The sequence below is a fragment of the Narcine bancroftii genome, chromosome 14 (assembly GCF_036971445.1).
Source record: "Narcine bancroftii isolate sNarBan1 chromosome 14, sNarBan1.hap1, whole genome shotgun sequence".
NCBI lineage: Eukaryota > Metazoa > Chordata > Chondrichthyes > Torpediniformes > Narcinidae > Narcine > Narcine bancroftii.
In genome coordinates, this window is record NC_091482.1 from 5,892,790 (window position 1) to 5,914,421 (window position 21,632).

At 44.4% G+C, this 21,632-nt stretch overlaps 1 protein-coding gene and 1 long non-coding RNA gene across 14 annotated transcripts in view; one reads left to right on the forward strand and one right to left on the reverse strand.

The window, feature by feature from the left end:
• Positions 1-21,632, reverse strand: part of dph1 (diphthamide biosynthesis 1) — a 745,916-nt gene that overhangs the window by 375,848 nt on the left and 348,436 nt on the right. The gene's annotated exons all lie outside the window — the stretch shown is intronic.
• The window catches only part of LOC138749845 (uncharacterized), a 42,525-nt gene continuing 26,219 nt past the window's right edge, over positions 5,327-21,632 (forward strand). The window contains exon 1 of the long non-coding RNA XR_011348891.1: positions 5,327-5,555. This is a non-coding gene — a long non-coding RNA (uncharacterized lncRNA). The remainder of the gene's footprint in view (positions 5,556-21,632) is intronic.

Here is a 21,632-nt window from a genome sequence, read left to right on the forward strand (position 1 = left end):
CTGGACCGAACACACAAATGGCATCGTGAAGAAAGCCCGTCAGCGTCTCAACTTCCTCAGGAGTTTGTGGGGGTTTGTTAAGACATTGGAAAGCCTCGCAAATTTCTACAGATGTGCAGTGGAAAGTGTGCTGTCCAGCTGCAACACCGTCTGGAATGGTGACACCAATACCCCTGAGCATAAAGCCCTGCAGAAGGTAGTGGCATACCCCAGGGCATCACGGGCAAAACCCTCCCCACCATCAAGTACATCTACAGGGAACGCTGTCATCGGAGAGTAGCAGCAAAAATCACCAAGGATCCGCATCACCCAGCGCACGTTCTGTTCTTGCTGCTGCCTTCAGGTGCCACAAGACCCGCCCCAACCAGGTTCAGGGACAGCTGCTACCTCTCCACCATCATACTCCTCAACAACAAACTATTTAAGGACTCTTACTTTTACTGAGTTTTTTTTCTCTCTGTATTGCAGTCAGTTTGTTTACATTTCTTTAGTTGTTTACATGTGTACATTGAGTCTGGGTTTTTTTGTACTACCAATTCGTGGTAATTCTGCCTGGCCCACAGGAAAAAAAAACCTCTGGGTTGTCATGATGTTAAGTATGTACTCTGACAATAATGTGAAATGTGAATCTGAATTTTCATTCTTTTTCTGTGCAAATCATTTTTCTTTCAGTAAGCACCCTTACAATATTTTCCTACACTCATGAATTTACAAGAACACTCAGACTACTGCTGATGTCAATGCCTGCATTTTCTGAGCATCTTTTCAAGGCTTTTAGGGGGCTGCAGTCATGTATCAATGCTGTCAAGAGCCCAGGAGGGTGTGAATATTTCCACGGGAGCCGAGAGCGTGCCAATAATTCCAGAGTCTCCCAGCTGCACAGCAAAGCTTTCAGAAGAGTGTCATTACGTGGATACACTGCAACATTAAATACCCTGCAGGCACCAATAACAGAGACGTTTGAAAGTCAAGTGTCGCAACCCCATTGTAGGTAGAAATTTGGCATGTGATAATCATTCAAGGCAGAGATCAAATAGTGAAAGGGGAGAAACAAATGAAATAAGACAGTCACATGAACACTCTCACAGTTGTAAGAAACAAAAAAACACACTATACCTATTCATTTTAAGTCTCCCCTGCTCTTAAGGGAGATGGTAAAGTGGAAGTAAAACACAATGCTGGAGAAACTCAAGTTAAACAGCGTCCTTTATATAGCAAAGATAAACGTTTCGGGCTTGAGCCCTTCATCATGGTACGGAAAAGTGTCATCCCGGGGTCCGATCAAAAAGGTGGGGGGGGGGGGGGGGCGGGGCACTGTCCCAAAGGCTGGAGGTCATTGATGGAAGAGGGAAGGGAGGGGGGGGCACATCAGCCGCAAGCAGGGAGAGGAGGGATGTCTCAGTGAATGGAGAGGGAAGGGGGTGGAGAGGTGAGGGAAAGAAGACAAGGGGAAAGGGAAGGGAGGGAGAGAAGAGAGCAGGCTAGCGGGTTAGAGAGTTCCCAGACAGAAAATCAGGTTTTGTTCCTCCAATTTACGGGTGGTCTTGGTGGGGATAGTTCACCAGGCCATGGACAGATATGTGAGTATGGGAGTAGGGCACAGAACTGAAATGGTTGGCCACTGGGAGGTCACTTTACAGTTTTACTTACTGATACATTGGAAGCAGGAATTTGCTTTAGTTTTAGCTCAGAGCCTCAGGAATATCAGTCACATAGCATTTTCCTCAAACTGAAAGACGACAGCTACAAAATATCGGTCAGAGAGGAAGAGATTTCACGTTCTGACCCCCTTCAAAGATCCCTCAGGTCTCGGACTAAACTGGAGATGGAGAGGAGGGGAGGGAAGGGGGTGGTGTGGGGAGTAACAGTAACTCTCTGCCTACTCAACAGGGGGCAGAATTACACCAGACTTCTGGTGGGGTTAGTTATCTCCGTGAGACGAGGCAAGCAACGACGCCGGCAACCTTAGTCCCGTTTGTTGTCTTCAGCGCGGCAACTGAACGAGGATCACCATGGCATCTTCACGATCTATCAGGTTATTTATCAGCAGGACGGCAGGTGTCAGGCAGGGAGGTGTGAGCAAACTACCAACGAATGACTGCCTTCATCATTAGGCATTCCCTGCACAGCGTGACCTAAATCAGTCTGATTTTTTTCAAAAGAGAAATTGGAACACTTCTATTTTTAAACAAGTTTCTGCAGCAGGTTCTGAGCAGCAGTGACCACTCCTATCTACACAGAACATTACAACATTGTACACACCCTTCATGCCATGATGTTGTGCCGACCTATATAAACCTACTCAACAATCTAAACCTTCCCCACCTCACTCCCATAACCCTCTATTTTTCTTGCATCCATGTGCCTGTCTAAAATTTCCCTATTGTACCAGTTTCCCCTGGCAATGCATTCCAGGCACCCACCACTCGCTGTGTAAAAAACCTACCCCTAACGTCTCCCTTAAACCTTCTTCCCCTCACTTTGTACAGATGTCCTCTGGTGTTTGCTATTCCTGCCCCAGAAAAAAGATGCTGGCTGTCCACCCTATCTATGCCTCTCATAATCTTGTAGACATCTATTAAGTCACCCCCCCCCCCCACTCCACAGAGAAAATCTCCCAGCTCTGTTAATCTTGCCTCCAATCCAGGCAACATCCTGGTAAATCTCCTCTGTACTCTTCCACATCCTTCCTGTAATGAGGCCACAGACATGAACAAAAGTGTGGCATAACCAGAGTTTTATCGAGTTGCAACATTACCTCATGACTCTCAAACTCAATCCCTGATGAATGAAGGCCAGCAAACCTTACGCCTTAACTGCCCCATCGACATGCGCGGCAACCTCGAGAGGTCCATGGATTTGAACCACAAGATCCCTCTGTTCTTCCATATCTGTAAGAACTCTACTCACAGACAGAACTTGCGTGCATGCTCAAAGTACTTGCAGCAAATGAAGCCCATTATCCAGTTGAAGGTGATGTTGTAATGTAGGGAGTATGGATGCCAAATACACATTGCAAGCTCCCATACACAGCACAATGAACAAACCAGTTATGTTGGTTAAAAGGGATAATTATTAGTTCGGGCACTGGTTTTCAGAATTCTGCCACAGAATCCTTTACGTTAACTTGAGAGGTCAGATGATTTGATCTCTTCCATGACAGAACACTCATGGCAAGGACTGAGGAAGCTGCTCTAACCTTCAGCTAAAACATCTCTCTGTGACTCTACCATTTATTAATAACATTTATTTTAATATATGTATATGTGTACTATGCATATATACGCATGTCTGTATGCATGTTACGTCTGCACGTCGGGTTGTACTGGTCCAATCTGATGATAAATTGGGTGAAGCCCGGGCCTGCGTCACCTGCTGGCATTTGGAATACAGCTACTTCAATCTGAGGGCAGCATCGTGAGCAATGTAGATAGAAGCGTCAAATTAAACAGAAATATTGCAAAAGAGACAAAACTGAAACAAATGGAATGAAAAAGGTGTCTCTTATGTGGGGGAAAAACTAGAAGAGACCATCCAAGGGACTTGGATAATCAAATACAGGGATACAGGGGTGGTTAAAATATCATGGACAAGTCCAGACACCAAAATAATTTTTACCGTAATTTTTTTTAAATGTTGACGTACCGCACGAAAACAGGCCATTCTGGCCCACGAGCCCATGCTGCCTAAATACCCCCATTGACCGGCACCCCCAAACACTTTGAAGGATGGGAATAAACCACAGCACCCAGGGAAAACCCACGCAGACACGGGGAGAGCATACAAACCCCTTAAAGACAGTGCAGGATTTGAACCCAAGTCACTGTAATAGCATCGCACTAACCGCTCACTAACTGTGCTGCCTGGAGAAACACAAAGACTGCCGATCCTGGAATCTTAAGCAAATGACAAGAGGGATTTGGAGGGTCAGGCACCATCCGTGGGGAGAAAAGGTCAGTTGACGATTCGGGCCAGGACCCTATATCATGACTAAAAGATTTGTGCCTTAATAAAGGGACCTGACTGATTATTTCTACCCATGATGTTGTCTGTCCCATTTCCTTCCCACAGCTCATTGTTTGCTCTTGATTAAAATGTTCTACTTCGCATCTAAAGGATGTATTACTACTATACGAGCTTCTGAAGTGTCGGGAAAAATTCTCAACACCACACGACATGGAACAGTACAACAATGGGACAGGCCCTTCACCCCACATTGTCGGTGAAGGCCATGATGCCAATTTAAACCAGGCCCATCAGTCTGCAGATGGTCTATATCCTTCCGCCCCCTCCATGTTCATGTGCCTGTCTACACTCCTCTTAAACAACACTGTCACATCTGCTTCAACTTTCCCCCGACCTCTGAGCAGCGCACTCCAACCTCTCTCTGCGTCAACATTAAACTTCCCCCTCTCACAAATCTGTACCCTCTGGTTCTTGACATTTCCAAATCAGGAAAATATCTACCATATCTACACCTCTCATAATTTTATAACCTTCTAATCATGCCTCCTCTCAGCCACCAATGCCCCACGGAAAACAACCTCATTTTGTTTAACCTCTCCTTTGAGCTAATACTCTCCAGTCCAGTCAACATGTTTGCTGAATCTCTTCTGCACCCTCTCTAAAGGCTCCATATCCTTTCTGCAATGTGATGACCAGAACTGTAGACAATACTGATGGAGCCCAACCAAAATGACCTCTTTCTCTCCCAAAGCACCACCCTAAGCCTGTTCCATACACTCAATAGAGTAAGATGGCCATCAGCTACCAGCTGCCATTTTGTTTTCATGGAACGTATTATTTGAAGAGTAAAACACGAATATATGCAGACACTGTGATGGAAGTAAAACACAAATGCTGGAGAAACCCAGCAAGTCAAACAGTGTACTTTACATCGCAAAGATAAAGATATATAACCAACGTTTCGGGCTTGAGCCCTTCATCAAAATGTGAGCTAAGTGTAGGCAGTCGCTTGAACAAAATGGCGGGGGGAGGAGGGGCAAGGGGAGGGGCACAGGCAGAAGGAAATAGGTGGTTAAGGGAGGGAGGGCACACAAACAAGGGGATAGCTCTGCGAATAGAGAGGGAAGGGGGTGGAGAGCTGGAGGAAAGAAGACAAGGGTCAGGGAAGAGAGGGAGAACAGAAAGTAGGCTGGCAGAAACTGGAGGTCGATGTTAAAGCCATTCAGTTGGAGGGGCCCAGAAGGAATTAGGTGTAGCTCCTCCAATTTATTTACAGGTAGTCTTAGTTTGACAGTGATGTGTGTGGGGGGGGGGGGGTATTGCTTCACAGATTATCCAGGACACATTGTGACTCACAGGACATCGGCCAAGACTGAAACTGCACAGCTCAGCTCGTTCTGCAGTAACTTCAGGTATCGGATGAGTTGCCCCACTTTTTAACGATGCTCCTGGCAATTATTGCCTGCCAGCAGCTGACTGAAACCCTGGCATTCCCACTAATGAGCAATTAGTGACATCTCATCAAGAGGAGCTGTCTGGCATGGGTGCCCCAGCCTATGAACTCTGCAAGCAGAAGCAGGAGTTTTCAAGTAGGTGACAAGATCTTCTGTATCACATGTAGCTGACAGACATTTATGAGAGAGTAAGCTTTTGGCATGGAATATTATCCCCAGCGCCAATCATCAAACTGGTGACAAGGGCCAAAGAACTGGGGAGAAGGTTGAGAGGAATTTCTTAAGGGAGGCAGAGAACTCGGGTGCATTGGGGACGGAGGGTGGACATGAACTGTGACTGGGGGGGGGGGGGGGTTGGGGAGTTTTTGGAAGAAGTCATGGCTGGGTGTGGAGTTGACGGTGTTGGTGAAGAGGGAGGAAGAGAAGGCAGCAATGGATTAGGGTGAGAAAGGGACAGTGTGGATGAGGTTGGAAAAGAGTGACGGAAGGTAGAGTAAGGGAAGGTCGAGTAAGGAAAGGCGAGAACGATGGAAGAAAGGAAGGCAGCCTTGGTCGGGCTATGCTCAGAGCAGCTGTTTGAACAAAGATGGTGTCGCCCAGGATGAAGACTTGGTCGATGCTGCTCGCCGTTGGGGTGACTCTCTTAAAAATGTCTCCTAATCCCTGCTTAGTAAGAGTCGCCCTGTAAACTTGTCGCGGGAGGGGTGTTGGGGTGTTAATTGTCTACAATGTTATGGTTCATCTACCGGGCAGCTCTGTGAAAGGGAAGGAACCTGCAGATCCAGCAACGGTTAAATGTTTTCAAAGAATGTGACTGAAAATAAAGTAAAATACTTTAAGGTTTATATATTCACGCAAGTGACGTTTGTTCAGTGTAAGTACAGTATGGTATTTTTTTCTTTTAAACTGTTTATTCTTAATGCAGATATATTTGCTATGCATTGTAAACGCAAGTTCAAGCAACCAGAATATATGCTTATCCGGCATCTACCAATCCCATGAAGGAGGGGCCAGCAATTTGTACATGGCCATTGCTGAAGGGGTAGGGGAAGGAAATGCTACTCCAGCCAACTACTTTTGTGCAATATCAATGGACAGTTACTGGGTGTTTAGTGAACTTGGAAGAATGACCCCAGGGGAATTTAATCATGGTCAGTTTCAGTAACAGTAGCAAAAAAGCCAAGCACTTTGGAGGGGAAATGAAGAGGTGCTCCTTTGTTCCATCCACCTTATCTCATACACGTGTGTTGTTATTGGGAGGAGCTTTTGGAAGAAGCGATGGCCGGGAGGGATAGCAGACGATGGGAAGGAAGCAATGGATTAGGGAGAGAATGAAGGGCAGTATGGATGAGGTTGGGAAAGATGAAAGGTAGCATGAAAAAAGAGAACGAAGGAAGGCAAAAAAAAATGGGACTAGGAAAAGAGGAAGGGCTGTGGAGTGGGATAAAATGAGGAGGGGACAAGTAAATGATGAGACAGAGATGTGGGGAAAGGGATGGGACAAAAGGAATGGCTGACCAAAGGGGATCAGCCCAAAATGCCAATGGTCAGCATAGTCAAGTTGGGCTGAAGAGCCTTGTTCTGTGCTCTATTGATCAGGTGATTGACTTTCAAATTTCCTATTCATGGCCAATTCATGATGGAAAAGAGATGCCAACATTTCCAGAGACAGTGCTCTAAATGACTCTTTCACCCATGGCCTTTAGATCCAGAGATGGAATGCAATGCCATTCTCAAGGAGGGGCCCTATGCCTATGCAACCACCCCGCCCTTTCCAGGGCCACAACACACTTAAGTAAAAGCCTTGTTTTCTTTTCACCTCACGTAACATAAACATTTTTTTGGTGTAGATGTAAGGAGAGAAGTACGGAAGAAACCAAAAATTGACTGCTTCACTTTGAGCATAGTCCTAAGGGGGCTGTAGCTGAAATAAAAGGCTGAGAATGGGCACTGCAATCCATAGGTAAGCCTCGAGCAAGCAGCTGTACACTTTGTCCAAGATTACAGGATGATTTCCAGGTTCAGCAATGTCTCAGGGAAGCATAGGCCGTGCACTTGAAGTATCTTTGACACGGATGGATGATGGAAAAATAATAAAATTCAATCCCCAAAACTTTTGAGAGATCTGATATAAAAGAAAAATTCCATCGGGACAATAAGAGCTGACATTTCAGGTTATTGAGAAATAAATCATCAAATTCATATTGTCTTCAGACAGTGAGAAATGACCTATTGCACAGGTAACTCAATAGGATGTTACAGCAATCCTTCATTGTTCCAGTCAATGTCATTCAAATGTCTCCCTCACTTAACCACTGCTTGGAGAAGAAAAAGATCCGGATTGGTGCAGCATTCCAAGGAAGAGGCTTTACCGGGATCTGCTGGAGAATTCCACGGCATCAATTCCAAACAGAGATGTGGAGACATTTCTTTAGCCAGAGGGCCGTGAGTCTGTGGGGCTTGCTGCCATCGGCAGCTGTGGAAGCCAGCCTGTTGGATGTATTTAAGGTTGAGGAGTGACAGGTATTTGATTAGTCAGGGCATCGAGGGCAGAGTGGGTAGATGGATCAGCTCATGATTAGAATGGCGGAGCAGACTCGATGGGCCAATGGGCTTACTTCTGCCCTTATATTTTGTGGAAAGCAAAAGCACAGCCCTCAAATCAGTTGGATTCTTTGTTCAGGAATTATATCAGACAATCACAATTCCCTAAGTATTTATATGGGTTAATCTTGTTTTTAAAAAAAAATGCATTTAAAATTTATGCAAATTCTCCAATTTGACTCTTTCAAACTAAACAGCAACCAAAAGCCCATGAGGTGCGAGAAATTTTCATCAAATGTATTTAGCTTCAGGAATGTAACAGCCGAAAGCAGTCAGGCTGGGGGCTGATTATACCAACAGACTCACTGTTTGACCACTATTCCTTACTCAACTGCAATTAGCCTTGATTTAATGGCAGTCTATGAACTGCTGCCCCTCTCACCTCAGAGAACAGCGCTCTCCCATTTCTCAGTTGCCAAGTTACAAAACTGAGCAAATTGCACACGAACTTTAATCAGTAATTTTAAAAAAACCCCATTCAGTCCACCATGTACTTCAACAACATCTAATTAAATACCAAGCAGGGTTTGATTAAATTCAGAGAATAGGTGTAGTGCTTGGCCAACTCAGGAGAAACAATAAAAGGTGCCTGAAATGAAGACTCCTTTGGCCAAGGTAAGTTTATTTGTTGCATTAAACTGTATAGTGGGAAAGGTTCTACTGTGAGCAATCCAACAGATTAACGCTAACATATATACAACCTTCTAAAGTCAAAGAGTAGAGGCACAATTACAGAGGGGAGTTACAATGAAAAAAATGAATCCTTAATAGACTCATTCTCTCACAGTAGAGAGGGTGATTAAACCTGCTGAGAAGATCACTGGGGTCTCCCTTTATCATCAGGGACCAGTGCTTAAAGAGGGCTTAGAGAATTATTGACGACCTTTACCATCCAGCCCACAGTATCCTTGAGACACTACCTTTGAGGAAAAGAGAAGGAACATAAAAACCAGGATGGTCAGGCTGGGAAGCAGCTTCTTCCCACAGGCGGTGAGACTGTTGAACAACCCGAGAAACCGAGAGCCGCAAGATAAGAAAAAAAATTACATACACATTTTTACTCTTACATGCACATTTTGTTATCAAAATTTTACATAAATATTACAAAATACATGTAATGTAATAATATAGATTCACATATGTCATTTTTAAACTGCTAATTTGCATTTGTTTCAATAATCAAAAAGTACACATACCATATAAATTTGAATTTCGAGGATTAAATTTTTGGGTAAAATTTAGGGGGTCAACTATTACAAGCAAACTACTTTTGACCGCGGTAACTACCTGAGTCGTTCAGGAGCTTGCATGGGCTGGCAGGCAACCGGGACTGGGTGGTAAAGTCTGCATACGAGGCATTAAGAGCTTGAATGGGCGGGCGGATGGTAAGTCCGATTCGATGCCTCGGGAGCTCAAATGAATGGGCGAGAGTCCGCAGACGGGGCATCGGCAGCTCGGATGAACAGGAGGCCGGGACCTGGGTGAGGGTCTGCAGTTGGAGCATCAGGGCCTGTGCAAGAATCCGCAGTTGGGGCATCATGAGCCCGATTGGAACGGCAGCTGGGATCAAAGATCATCTACGTTGGCTATTTTAGATTTTGGCTTACCCTTTTCATTTACTAAACTGACACATAATCCAATAATGAGAAATAGGTTGACCATCTTTTTCAGCCATATGTGTTCGGAATGATACAGATTAGGTATCAAAAAGGCAAATAGTTGAGCGAAATTGGATGGAGTTGTATGACAAACTCAATTAATGTAAGATACTGGTTTGATTGTAGCTGTCCTACATCATATCATCAACTTAGACAGATTTTACTGGGTATTTTGACCACGGCTTGGTATAATGTAACTCAATGGGTTTCTATCCAGAATTATTTTTAATAAATAATATTAAATCAACAATTATGGATGGATTTGTTTTTGAATTTCATTTATATTAATTTGCGATGGGCATATGATATGACATGCTTTTTGTCTTATTAGTAGACTTTGTATGTAGGATTATTACGTTCAATAAAAATATTTTAAAAAGAAAAATAAGGGGTATCTTTTATACACGTATATAGGGAATACATAGCAAAGAATTTTCAATAGCAAGTCACGCCCACTAACACTACCATTGTGAGCACCGGTTCATATGATTCCTGTCTCAGCCAACATATTTCCATGAGGTGCATGTGGCTTGCAAGCCACAGTTTGTCCACCCCTGGTGTAGGGTGCACTGTGTGCCTGTACATGTGCACTATGGTCTGGAGACAGGCTGTTTCATCGGGTTGTATATCTACATGTACAATCAACCAGATTGAATACAACATGGCAAATTTCTTCACACAGCAATATCACAAGCACAAAGAGGATTTTAATCAATTAAAATGCCAATAGCAGGCAGGGAACAGGCCCTTTGCTCCATACTGAGCAAAATGGCTTGACCTGAGTTCACAACTCTCGACAGTTTATTGCAGTCCTGGACAGACTTTTAAGTTCATCTGCCTGCCTGCTTTGTACTCGTGCCTTGAAGAAGGGCTCAGGCTCGAAACGTCAGTAACATTACTTTACCTCCTATGGACGCTGCCAGACCTGCTGAGTTCCTCCAGCATGCCTTTGTTTTGTTTTAAAGCAGTTCCTGTACTGAGCTGTTGCTCAACCTCGAGGCCAGTTGATGAGCTCCAAAGGTACGCAAATCTCGGTAAGCTCTGTGGAACACCCCAGAAGGAAAGAACACAGCAGACTCTCGATCTGAGGGAAGTGTTAACTAAGTTCTGACATTAGAGTGCGCCACTGACTGTTGAGGCCTTGGTGTCGAGTCACTGTTCATTTTGGGGCACCAATACTAAACAAATGCAGGAGCAGACATGGCTAAGATCCACAATGCACCACCCTGGATAGCGGTGTCACTAGGTTGGTATCACTTCCCACCCACCTCCTCTCGTCCAGACCATACAGAATCCTTAGTAATGTTACTTCTACTAATGTTACTAGTAAATCGCAATTCCTGTATAATCATTGAATGTAGCAGCAATAGTAGTGAGACAAACAACAGGCAACATTAAAATTACATCTTTAAATTACAATAGCATACTGCTTCATTCTCAAAGTTATTGATCTCGGTTCACAAACACGAATTACCACAATATTGTAGCCAAACACCAGAAAATTTGACAAAAGCAGTGACTATAAAAACACCTGCAGCATCGAAAACAACAGCGCGTGCTGATGAAACCACGTGATTCGAAGCTCATTGTAATTGGGTCATTATGACAGCTCTGACCGGAGCATAGTAGAAGGATCAAAAAGTAAATTAGCATCAAGTTTTAACTTTGTAGGGATATTGATACGTGGAAGCTAGGCTTATGAAAAATGTTTTTGTGGTTATAATTAACTACAAGGATATTTTTATTGAAAAAAATAATAAATTTCTGCTGAAACACTGCCCAAAGATTTTATAGACGGTCATTTTGGTGTCACCCCCTCTGATGGTGTTACCCAGTGCGGTCCACACCCCCCGAGTGACGCCAGTGGTCCTGCTGTGTGTCTGTGTGGCATTCCTTAAAAGCCAAGCTCAAAGCTAATCAGACAATAGGTTATTTATGGCGGAACACCAAGTCTTGCGCAAGTAATGATTTGAGTCGTTCGATAAACAAAAAATGTTTGGGATGAAAAATCATGTTTGGCCTCGAACATTTGGGAGTGTGGATTACTCAACACACTCTCCTCCCAAACCTACAAAAGGATTTTGCTGCCAAATGGTGCGCAGTGTCTGATAACAGGTTTTCTCATCTGGACCAACTCCCATTGCATGTTAACGATGTATATGCTCTGAACAACTCCTGTAATGCGCACGGAAGCCAGAACACGCATTAGTGCCGCACAGCCTCGTTGAATTTCAAAGTTTGCAGCCTATTGACAAGCTTCTGAAATGTAATCGCTGTTGGGATGGAGAAAATAATCTGCTTGTGAAGTGTCAAGCAAGTGTCAAGATGGGATCAATGTCTCTTCTGAAAGCTGTATCCTTGTCAGTGCAACATTTCCTTCCCTATCGTACTGGAGTGAATTAGATTCCCAACTCAAAACCTAAGGAGTGAAGCACGAAAGTCTGCAGACATAAAGACTGAAGTAAAATCGCAAATGTTGGAGAAACTCATCAGGTCAAAAGTGTACTTTATATAGCAAAGATAAAGACACATAACCAATGTTTCAGGCTTGAGCCTCTCATCAAGGCATGAGCAAAATGTGGGCAGGCACCTGAACAAAATAGTGGAAAGGAGGGGCAGGGAGAGGAGCACAGTCCCACAAGCGGGCGGCAATAGGTGGCTAAGGGAGGGAGGGAGGGCACACCAGCAGACAAGGGGAGTAGGGGGGATGGCTCTGTGAATAGAGCTGGAGGAAAACAGACATAGGGATGGGAAAGAGAGGGAGGACGGGGAGTGGGCCAGCAGAAACCAGAGAAGTAGATGTTAATGCTGTCCGGTTGTGGAGTGCCCAGACGGAAAATTAGGTGTTGCTCCTGCAATTTACAGGTGGACTTGGTTTGACAGTGCCTGAGTACATTTTGCTCATACCTTGATGAAGGGCTCAAGCCTGAATCACTGGTTCTATATCTTTAACTATGCTATTCTACAAATATGTTAATGGTAAGAGGAAAGCTAGAGACAAAATTGGTCCCTTAGAAAATCAGAGTGGAAAACTGTGTGTGGAGCCTAGAGAAATGGGGGAGATATTGAACAGTTTCTTTTCTTCGGTATTCACTAAGGAGAAGGATATTGGGAGATGTGGGATAAAAAAAGCAAATTGGGTAAATATGGGGAATATAGAGATTACAAAAGGTGTAGTTTTAAGGCTTTTGAAGAATATAAAGGTGGATAAGTCTCCGGGACCAGACGGGATCTTCCCCAGGACATTGAGAGAAGTTAAGGAGGAAATAGCAGAGGCTCTGGCGGTAATTTTCCAAATGTCATTAGATATGGGGATAGTGCCGGAGGATTGGCGCATTGCGCATGTGGTTCCGTTATTTAAAAAGGGTTCAAGGAGGAAGCCTGGCAACTATCGGCCTGTAAGTTTGACGTCTGTGGTAGGTAAATTAATGGAGAAAATTCTTAGAGATAGTACTTATAAACATCTGGATAGACAGGGTCTGATCAGGAGCACTCAACATGGATTTGTGGGAGGAAGGTCATGTTTGACCAATCTGATTGAATTTTTTGAAGAGGTGACTAGGAATGTGGATGAGGGTAGCGCAGTGGATGTTGTCTATATGGACTTCAGTAAGGCCTTCGATAAGGTACCACATGGAAGGTTAGTTAGGAAGGTGCAGTCTTTAGGTATAAATTTTAAGATAGTCAAATGGATTGAACATTGGCTGAAAGGGAGAGGCCAGAGAGTGGTAGTGGATAATTGTCTGTCAGGTTGGAGGCCGGTGACCAGTGGTGTGCCTCAAGGATCTGTATTGGGCCCATTGTTGTTCGTTATATACATTAATGATCTAGATGATGGGGTGGTGAATTGGATTAGTAAATATGCAGACGATACTAAGATAGGTGGAATAGTGGATAATGAAGAAGGTTTTCAAGGATTGCAGAGGGATTTGGGCTGCTTAGAAAAGTGGGCTGAAAAATGGCAGATGGAATTTAATGCTGATAAGTGTGAGGTGCTTCATTTTGGTAAGAAGAATCAGAATAGGACATATGTGGTAAATGGGAGAACATTGAGGAATACAGAAGAGCAGAAAGATTTAGGAGTAACGGTACATCGTTCCCTGAAGGTAGAAACTCACGTGAATAGGGTGGTGAAGAAGGCTTTTAGTATGCTGGCCTTTATCAATCATTGCATGGAATATAGGAGTTGGGAGGTGATGTTGAGATTGTATAAGACGTTGGTGCGGCCTAATTTGGAGTTCTGTGTGCAGTTCTGGTCGCCTAATAATAGGAAGGATATAAACAGAGTGGAGAGAGTGCAGAGAAGGTTTACTAGAATGTTGCCTGGGTTTAAGCATCTGGAGTATGGGGAGAGATTGGACAGATTGGGTCTTTATTCTTTGGAGCGTAGAAGGTTGAGAGGGGATTTGATAGAAGTATTTAAGATTATGAAAGGGATAGACAGAATGGATGTGGATAAACTATTTCCGTTAAGAGGAGGAAAGATTAAAACAAGAGGACATGAGTTAAGAATTAAGGGGCAGAGGTTTAGAGGTAACATGAGGGAGAACTTCTTTACTCAGAGAGTGGTAGCTGTGTGGAATCATCTTCCGGGAGAAATAGTGGCGGCGGAGTCAATTGTATTATTTAAGAAAAGGTTGGACAGGTATATGGATGAGAAGAAGATGGAGGGTTATGGGCATTGTGCAGGGAGGTGGGACTAGAAAGGGGTGTTTGGTTCGGTGCGGACTAGAAGGGCCTAATGGCCTGTTTCCGTGCTGTAATTGTTATGTTTATGTTATATAAACCAGGCTGTTAGACCTGCTGAGTTCCTCCAGCATTGTGGCTTTACTTTTGTTCCGTCCCTGTCTCACTGGAGTTGATAAGTCTTTGAAAGAAACACACAGATGCTGGAGAAACTCAGCAGGCCAGACAGTGCCTTTATATAGCAAAGGTGAAGATACATTGGGGCTTGAACTGATAAACTCTACGTGCTAAAGCGCTGCCTGCTGAGCCGTGAACAACACCCAATCAGTTCCTACTGGAATGTGAATGCCAGAGCCAGCAGCGTGTGATCATGTCGCGGGAAGTGCTGGTCTTGCTGACTGAAATGTGGATGCTGGCTCCACTGGATGGATATTGTAAAGGAAAGCATTTTGAGCTCTTTCCTCAACAGGCCTTGAGTGAGGAAAGCTCGAACCATTTTAAGTATCCGTGCAAAAATGACCGTCCCATTTCTTTTTCTATAGCCCTTTTTTTTTTAAATTATGAATAAAGACATAAGGGAATTATACAAAAAAAACACACACACACCCAATCTGACATAAATTAGTGGTCTCTGCCGCAAGCCTACAGCATGAATCTGAGTGCGTCTTCCAGGATGCACTGTGTGCCTGGCAGCAAAAGAAAAAGTACTGTATATACTCTCGTAAAAGTAAAATTTTCTCATTCAGTTTTAATGTTAAATTTAAAGGGTCGACTATCACATGCATACTACTATCACGCGAATGCATTTTGGCCAAATCGACCTAGCCGCTATCCATAGCTGTGTTTCCATCTACAAACGGTCAGCAGGTCAACATACCGTAATTTTAAGTTACAGCAGTACCCATTCACATAGTGAAGTACTGTAAATGCATATCCGCCTAGCTTCCTGTACATAAGGAATGTGGGTGTGATATACCCGAGACTGACTCAGTAATAGGGGAATATAATGTCAATGAATTTTGGCCTAGCTGTGTTCCAACTCATGACAGTTTACAACTGCGAACGGCAAGCAGTCAAAGTGTTGAGTTAAGGTTTTAGTAATTTTACAGTAGTAACGGTATTAAGTGTCCATTACAGGGATACAGTCATTAAATTTAAACATACAGCATGGTAACAGGCCATTTCAGCCCACGAGTCCAGCCCCCCAACTTATACCCCATTATCCTACACCACGGGAACTTTTTTGAACAGTGGGAGGAAACCGGAGCCCCCAGAGAAAACCCATGCAGACACAGGGAGAACATACAAACCCCTTACAGACAGTGCAGTTTTCAAACCCCAATCTGGTCCCCATCGCTGGTGCTGTAAAGGTGTTATGCTAACTGCTATGTCAACCCTGCCACCCAACCGCTACGCCAACCGTGCGAGAAAATTCTAGATTTTCTGGCCAAAAATAGGGGGTTAACTTTTACACGAGATCGACTTTCACACGAGTATATACGTAAATGTATTTACATACAAGATGTGATTCTGGGATATTTTATAATTGTGAAACATACCTTAATGAAGTTCTCAAGCCTGAAAAGTTGTTTATGTATCTTTATCTTGCAAGTACACTGTTTGACCTGCTGAGTTTCTCTGGTATTGTGTTTCTACCTCAAGCACAGAGTCTGCAGAACTTCGTGTTTTACTTATAATCGTGAGTTGCCTACTGTCTGGGGATCAGGAAAAACTTCATCAATATGGAATTTTACAACAGACAGGCATTGTATATGGAAAGAAAGTTATGTTTACTCAAGGACAGCTCAGTCGCACCTCGTGTGCTGTTGGATGTGTCAGTCACAGAGCTTGCTAAACATCCCAGTAACAATAGGTCATGGAGAAAAATTTTAGAAAAATCACACTTTATATTTAATGTTATATGGTGCACTTCCTGTGTGATCCCACCAAGGGGAAATTATAGTCATCAGTGCAGACTCTACATGTTGGTATCATTTCCTCAGAAGATGAGAAGATTGTTTGAAGAGGGCATGCAAAATCATTGAGGACCCCTTCCACCCCGCAACACAGCATCTTTCAGCTGCTCCCATCGGGGAAGAGATACAGGAGTATCAGAGCCAGCACCTCCAGGCTGAGGAACAGCTTCTTCCCACGAGCAGTGAGAATGCTGAACGATCAAAGGAACTGCTCACATTAACCATCCGAGACTCAACTATTTATTAAACAGTATTTATTTATTTTTATAGGTAGGTGTGTGTGTGTGTGTGTGTGTGTGTGTGTGTGTGTGTGTGTGTGTGTGTGTGTGTGTGTGTGTGTGTGTGTGTGTGTGTACTATATAAGTATTGCTTGACCGCATGTGTGTTTGCGTGATTTTGCACAGAGGACCGGAGAATGCTGTTTCAGTGTGTTGTACTTGGACGATAATAAACTTGAAGATTTGAGTGAAATATTTTAAGCCCTAATGGAGAAAGGCAAGTTTGCCTATTTGGAGGTGCCCTTGATATCAGTTAAGAGAATTTCCTTTATGCATGAATGGTCTGAGGTGGGCTCAAGGCAGAAACCACTGCACTTTTATGGAACTGAATGGTAGACATGTGATGTGGAGGATGATGAAAAGACATTGGGGCAATAGGTTGGTTTTGGATTGCTCCAGTAAAATAAAAGCTCAGCACGTAATGCTTCTAAGTAAGTTTATAACCTTCGATTGGCCCCACTTCATCTGCAGTTCTGTACTCATGGCGTTATAGTCTAAGTTTCAAGTGTTGGCACAGCGGTTAGCGCAACACCTTTACAGCGCAAGCGATCGAGACTGGACCTGGTTTGGAGCCCCGCGCTGTCTGTCTGTTCATTCTCCCCGTGTCTGTGTGGGTTTTCTCCAGAGGCTCCGATTCCTCCCACTGTTGAAAACGTACCGGGAGGTGTGTAGGTTAATGGGATGTAAAATGGACGGCACAGACACGTGGGCCGAAATGGCCTGTTACCGTGCTGTACGTATGTCTAAATTTTAAAATCCAGTTCAATTACTGGATCCATGGTGAGTTGACACCTTGGATTTGGAATTGGTTACATAGAGAAGAGGGTAGTAGTGCAGAGGAAAGGTGCTATTCTGGTTGGAAATCCGAACCAATATTATTCCGCAAGGATCACGTGCAAGCAGCAGAGTTTCAGTTTAATTTGGCCATCATGCCTGGCGCCACATTGTAAGACCATAAGACATAGGCCATTCAGCCCATCATGTCTGCCCCACTATTCAATCATGAGCTGATCCATTTTCCCACTCAGCCCCACTGCCCGGCCTTCTCCACATAACCTTTGATACCCTGGCTAATCATGAATCTATCAATCTCTGCCTTAAATACACCCAATGACCTGGCTTCCACAACTGCCTGTGACAAAAAAAATTCCAGAGATTTACCACCCTTTAGCTGAAGAAATTCCAATGCATCTCTGTTTGAAGTGGAAGCCCTTCAATCCTGAAGTCGTCCACCATGGGAAACAACCTTTATCCATCTACTCTGTCCATGCCTTTCAACATTCAAAATGTTTCAATGACATCTCCCCTCATTCTCCTAAATTCCAATGAATAAAGGTTAAGAGCTGTCAAACACTCCTCATATGATAACCCTTTCATTCCCCAAATCATCCTTGTGAATCACCTTTGAACCCTTATTCCTAGGCCTGTGCTGTGTTGCTTTAAAGGTAAAGGTTCCATTATTGTCACATAACACTACATTTAGAATGTAAAAGACATGAAATTCTTTAACTTTTGCCTACTGTAAGGAAGGCAGAGTTGCCACTTTGACCAGCGCCCCTCACAGAACCCACTGCACCTGGTGTTCCTAGTCAGTCTCCCCTTCAAGTACTGATCAGTCCAGAGACTGTTTAGCTCCGAGATCAGACAATCTCAGTTGTATTCAGACTGTTCTATGTTCTATCTGTGCTCCTCGAGCAGAACTCATGTTGAGCAGGTGATAAAAGTCTGAAAATGGCAAACAGCTCACAGAAACCTTACAGGCCACAGAGAGCGAATTGTTGCTCAGAACTGCCCGGGCAATAGCAGTGGAACACACAAACATGCTGGAGAAACTCAGCAGGTCACAGAGCATCCATAGGAAGGATGGGTAGTCATTCCCGATGAAAGGCCCAGGCCTGAAACATTGGCTACCCATGGATACTGTGTGACCTGCTGAGTTTCTCCAGCATGTTTGTGCATGGCACTTGACCCCAACATCTGCAGACTTTCTTGTTTAACTCGGCTTAGTGCAGTGCAGCCTGCCACAATCACCACCGCAGCAAAAGTTTATAAGCACGATGCTTGGTGGCCTATCACCTTCCTTGATGCGGGATTGTTGGGGAGGCAATGGAAAATTGCAGAAGATGCAAGAGATATAAAGTACAACTGCATCATTTGATCTAGCTGAAGCGGGGTGGGGGGGGGGGCATTTACCCCTTTTATGGACATTGCCAGGCCCGGTTATCATGGGATTGGGAGAAAGAGCAATAACAATATCAGTGAATGGTGGAATAAGCCTGAGAAAACACATGGCATCTCCCACCGCCCCGCCCACCAATTTCTTCCTTTGTCTTTGTTCCATTTCCTTGAAACTCATACCATTCAAATGCTATTCAAATGTTTTCTGTTTAAAGCTGTCTGATAATCTTCATAGAAGTATGAGAGCAAGGAGAGTTTCTTTCCTGCTGTTATCAGACTCCCAAAACACCCTAATTTACAAAGTCTCGGACTAGTTCTGCATCACGGTCTCAACTCTCCCTGGACGGCACAACTCATTTGCTACTTGTCATGTCCCCATACCTTCTCATGTGACTCAGATTCATGTTTTGGTTGTGTGAAGCCTCTTCCAGTCTGCTAGGATAAATAGAGGTTGGTAGGATTTGCCAATATAAATGGGTATGCACAGAGTCATGTGGCACAAAGCTGTGACAAAGTGATGAAAACAGGAAGTCAAATGGCAGAGAAGAGGCTGTGGGCACGAAAAATAATTCAGGGGAGGAAAGAAATGGAGACTAACGCAGGATGCTGGAAATCCATGATCAACACACAACCTTGAACTGTTTACTGTCACATGCGCCCAGAGACAGTGAAAAGCATGCTATCCAGGCAAGTCAATTCATACAAATGCAGCAGGAAATGCAATATTAAAATTAAATTGCAACATGTAGTGTTACAGTCGAGGAGGACAGAGAGTAGAGTTACAAACACCAATGAGGGATCTGTTTCAGAGTCTGGTAACACCAGGAAAGAATCTGTCCTTGAATCTGTGGGCTCATATTTTCAAGTTTAAGCATGCAATGCAAAGCATCGGCCGCCCCAGCCCCATAGTCCCGCACTGGCCGTTCCAGCCCCGTAGTCCCACACCGGGGGGCTGTCGGGGGCAGGGAGGGGGGCTGTTGGCAGCAGGGAGGGTAGCTGTCATCGGGTTGCTGCTAGACACCTGAAAGTCGCTAGCCTGCCTTGCTGCTTTCTGGTGCCTGGTGGGAGCGCTCCAAAGCGGAGAATATAGGGTTAGGTAAGTACTCCTCGGTGCCGGGTTCTCCACTTTCAGGTGGCCTCCCGACAGCCATATTCGGGTATTTTAGGCGGCTTTATCTTCGGGTATTCTGGCCACCTGAAAGCAGCTAAAGACCCAGAAACACCCAGCACATGCTCTGTTCTCACTGCTGCCATCAGGAAAGGGGTATAGGTGCCACAAGACTGGCACCCCCAGGGTCAGTAACAGCTGCTCCCCCTCCACCATCAGACTCCTCAATGACAAACTCAATCATTTAAAGACTCTTCATTGATTTTTTTTTTCTATCTCTCTATTAAACAGTCAGTTTACATTTTTTTATTTGTTTACATGGGTACACTGAGTCAGGCTTTTTTTGCATTGCCAGTAAGTGGTAACTCTGCCTGGACCGCAGGAGAAAGAATCTCAGGGTTGTGTATGCCCTCTGACAATAAACCTGAAATCTGGAGCACGTCACCCACAGCTATCAGCACATGGAGGCAATCAACACTGCCCAACACAGGCTGTCTGCAGTCACGTGAAGGACAGATTCCCAAGGATAGGGAATTGGTAGCTGCAGAACTCCGAGACTGTATCATAATCCAAGGCTCAGATCCCAACAAACACACACACAGACTGGGAAATAAGCAGCATGGCCCTGCATTCACACACCTAGCCAAATCATATCCAGTAGAACAAGCCTGTTGGCGTCAATCAAGCTCAGAGTCAGAGAAATATAGAATGAGAATGTTATGGTGCAAGATGAGGTAACACCTAATTTTCTGTCTAGGCCCTCTCCAACTGGGTGGCACGAACATCGACTTCTCTGCTTTCTTCTAGCCTACTCCTCGTTCCTCTCTTCCCCATCCCTCTATCTCCTTTCCTCCACCTCCTTCCCTCTCCATTCACAGAGCCATCCCCCTTGCCCCTGTTTGCTGCTGTGCCCTCCCTCCCTTACCCACTGATTACCACCTGCCTGCAGGACCTACTCGCACCATTTTGTTTGTACTTTGATGAAGGGCTCAAGCCCAAAATGTTGGTTCTGTATCTTTATCTTTTCTATATAAAGTCCACTGTTTGACCTGCTGAGTTTCTCCAGCACAGTTTTTACAAGGTTACTGCCTCATGCCGCAAACATCAATTGATGAAACAGATGGATTTTTACGACACTGACAAATCCACAGTCACTGTAACAACAAAGAGCTTTTTAATTCCAGATTTTATTTAATGAACTGGATTTCAATCGCCCAGCTTGTGCCAGAGGGTACAAACCTTCGAGCACCACATTGTTTTTGGATGTGATCTCACAGCCCTGGTTCACTTCCCAGTAACATCACGGTTGTGTTCCCTCACTTTGTGAGCTCTTAGTCACAACCTCACCTCATATCACACTCCACAGATTTGAACACAAAAGTCTCGACTTGCTGCTGAGAGAATGCCACGCTGACAGAGAGATGTTAAACCGAATCCCTGATTGCCTTCGGAGCTGGCCTTAAAAGATGGCCCAGCATTATTTCAAAGTAGTGTTGTCGAAGAGAGAGGCCCAGCAGTACAATTATCAAGTTCCCGGGCACTGAGTGCAACCGGTAGGACACCATGTAAGAGCTGTACCTGACATGCGAGAGACCACATTTGGTGTGCAGTTTTGGTCTCCATGCAATAGGAAGGATGTTATTATGTGAGAGAGGATGCAGAAAAGATTCCTAAGAATGTTGCCAGGATTGGAGGACTTGAGCTAGAAGAGAAGGGAGAGGCTG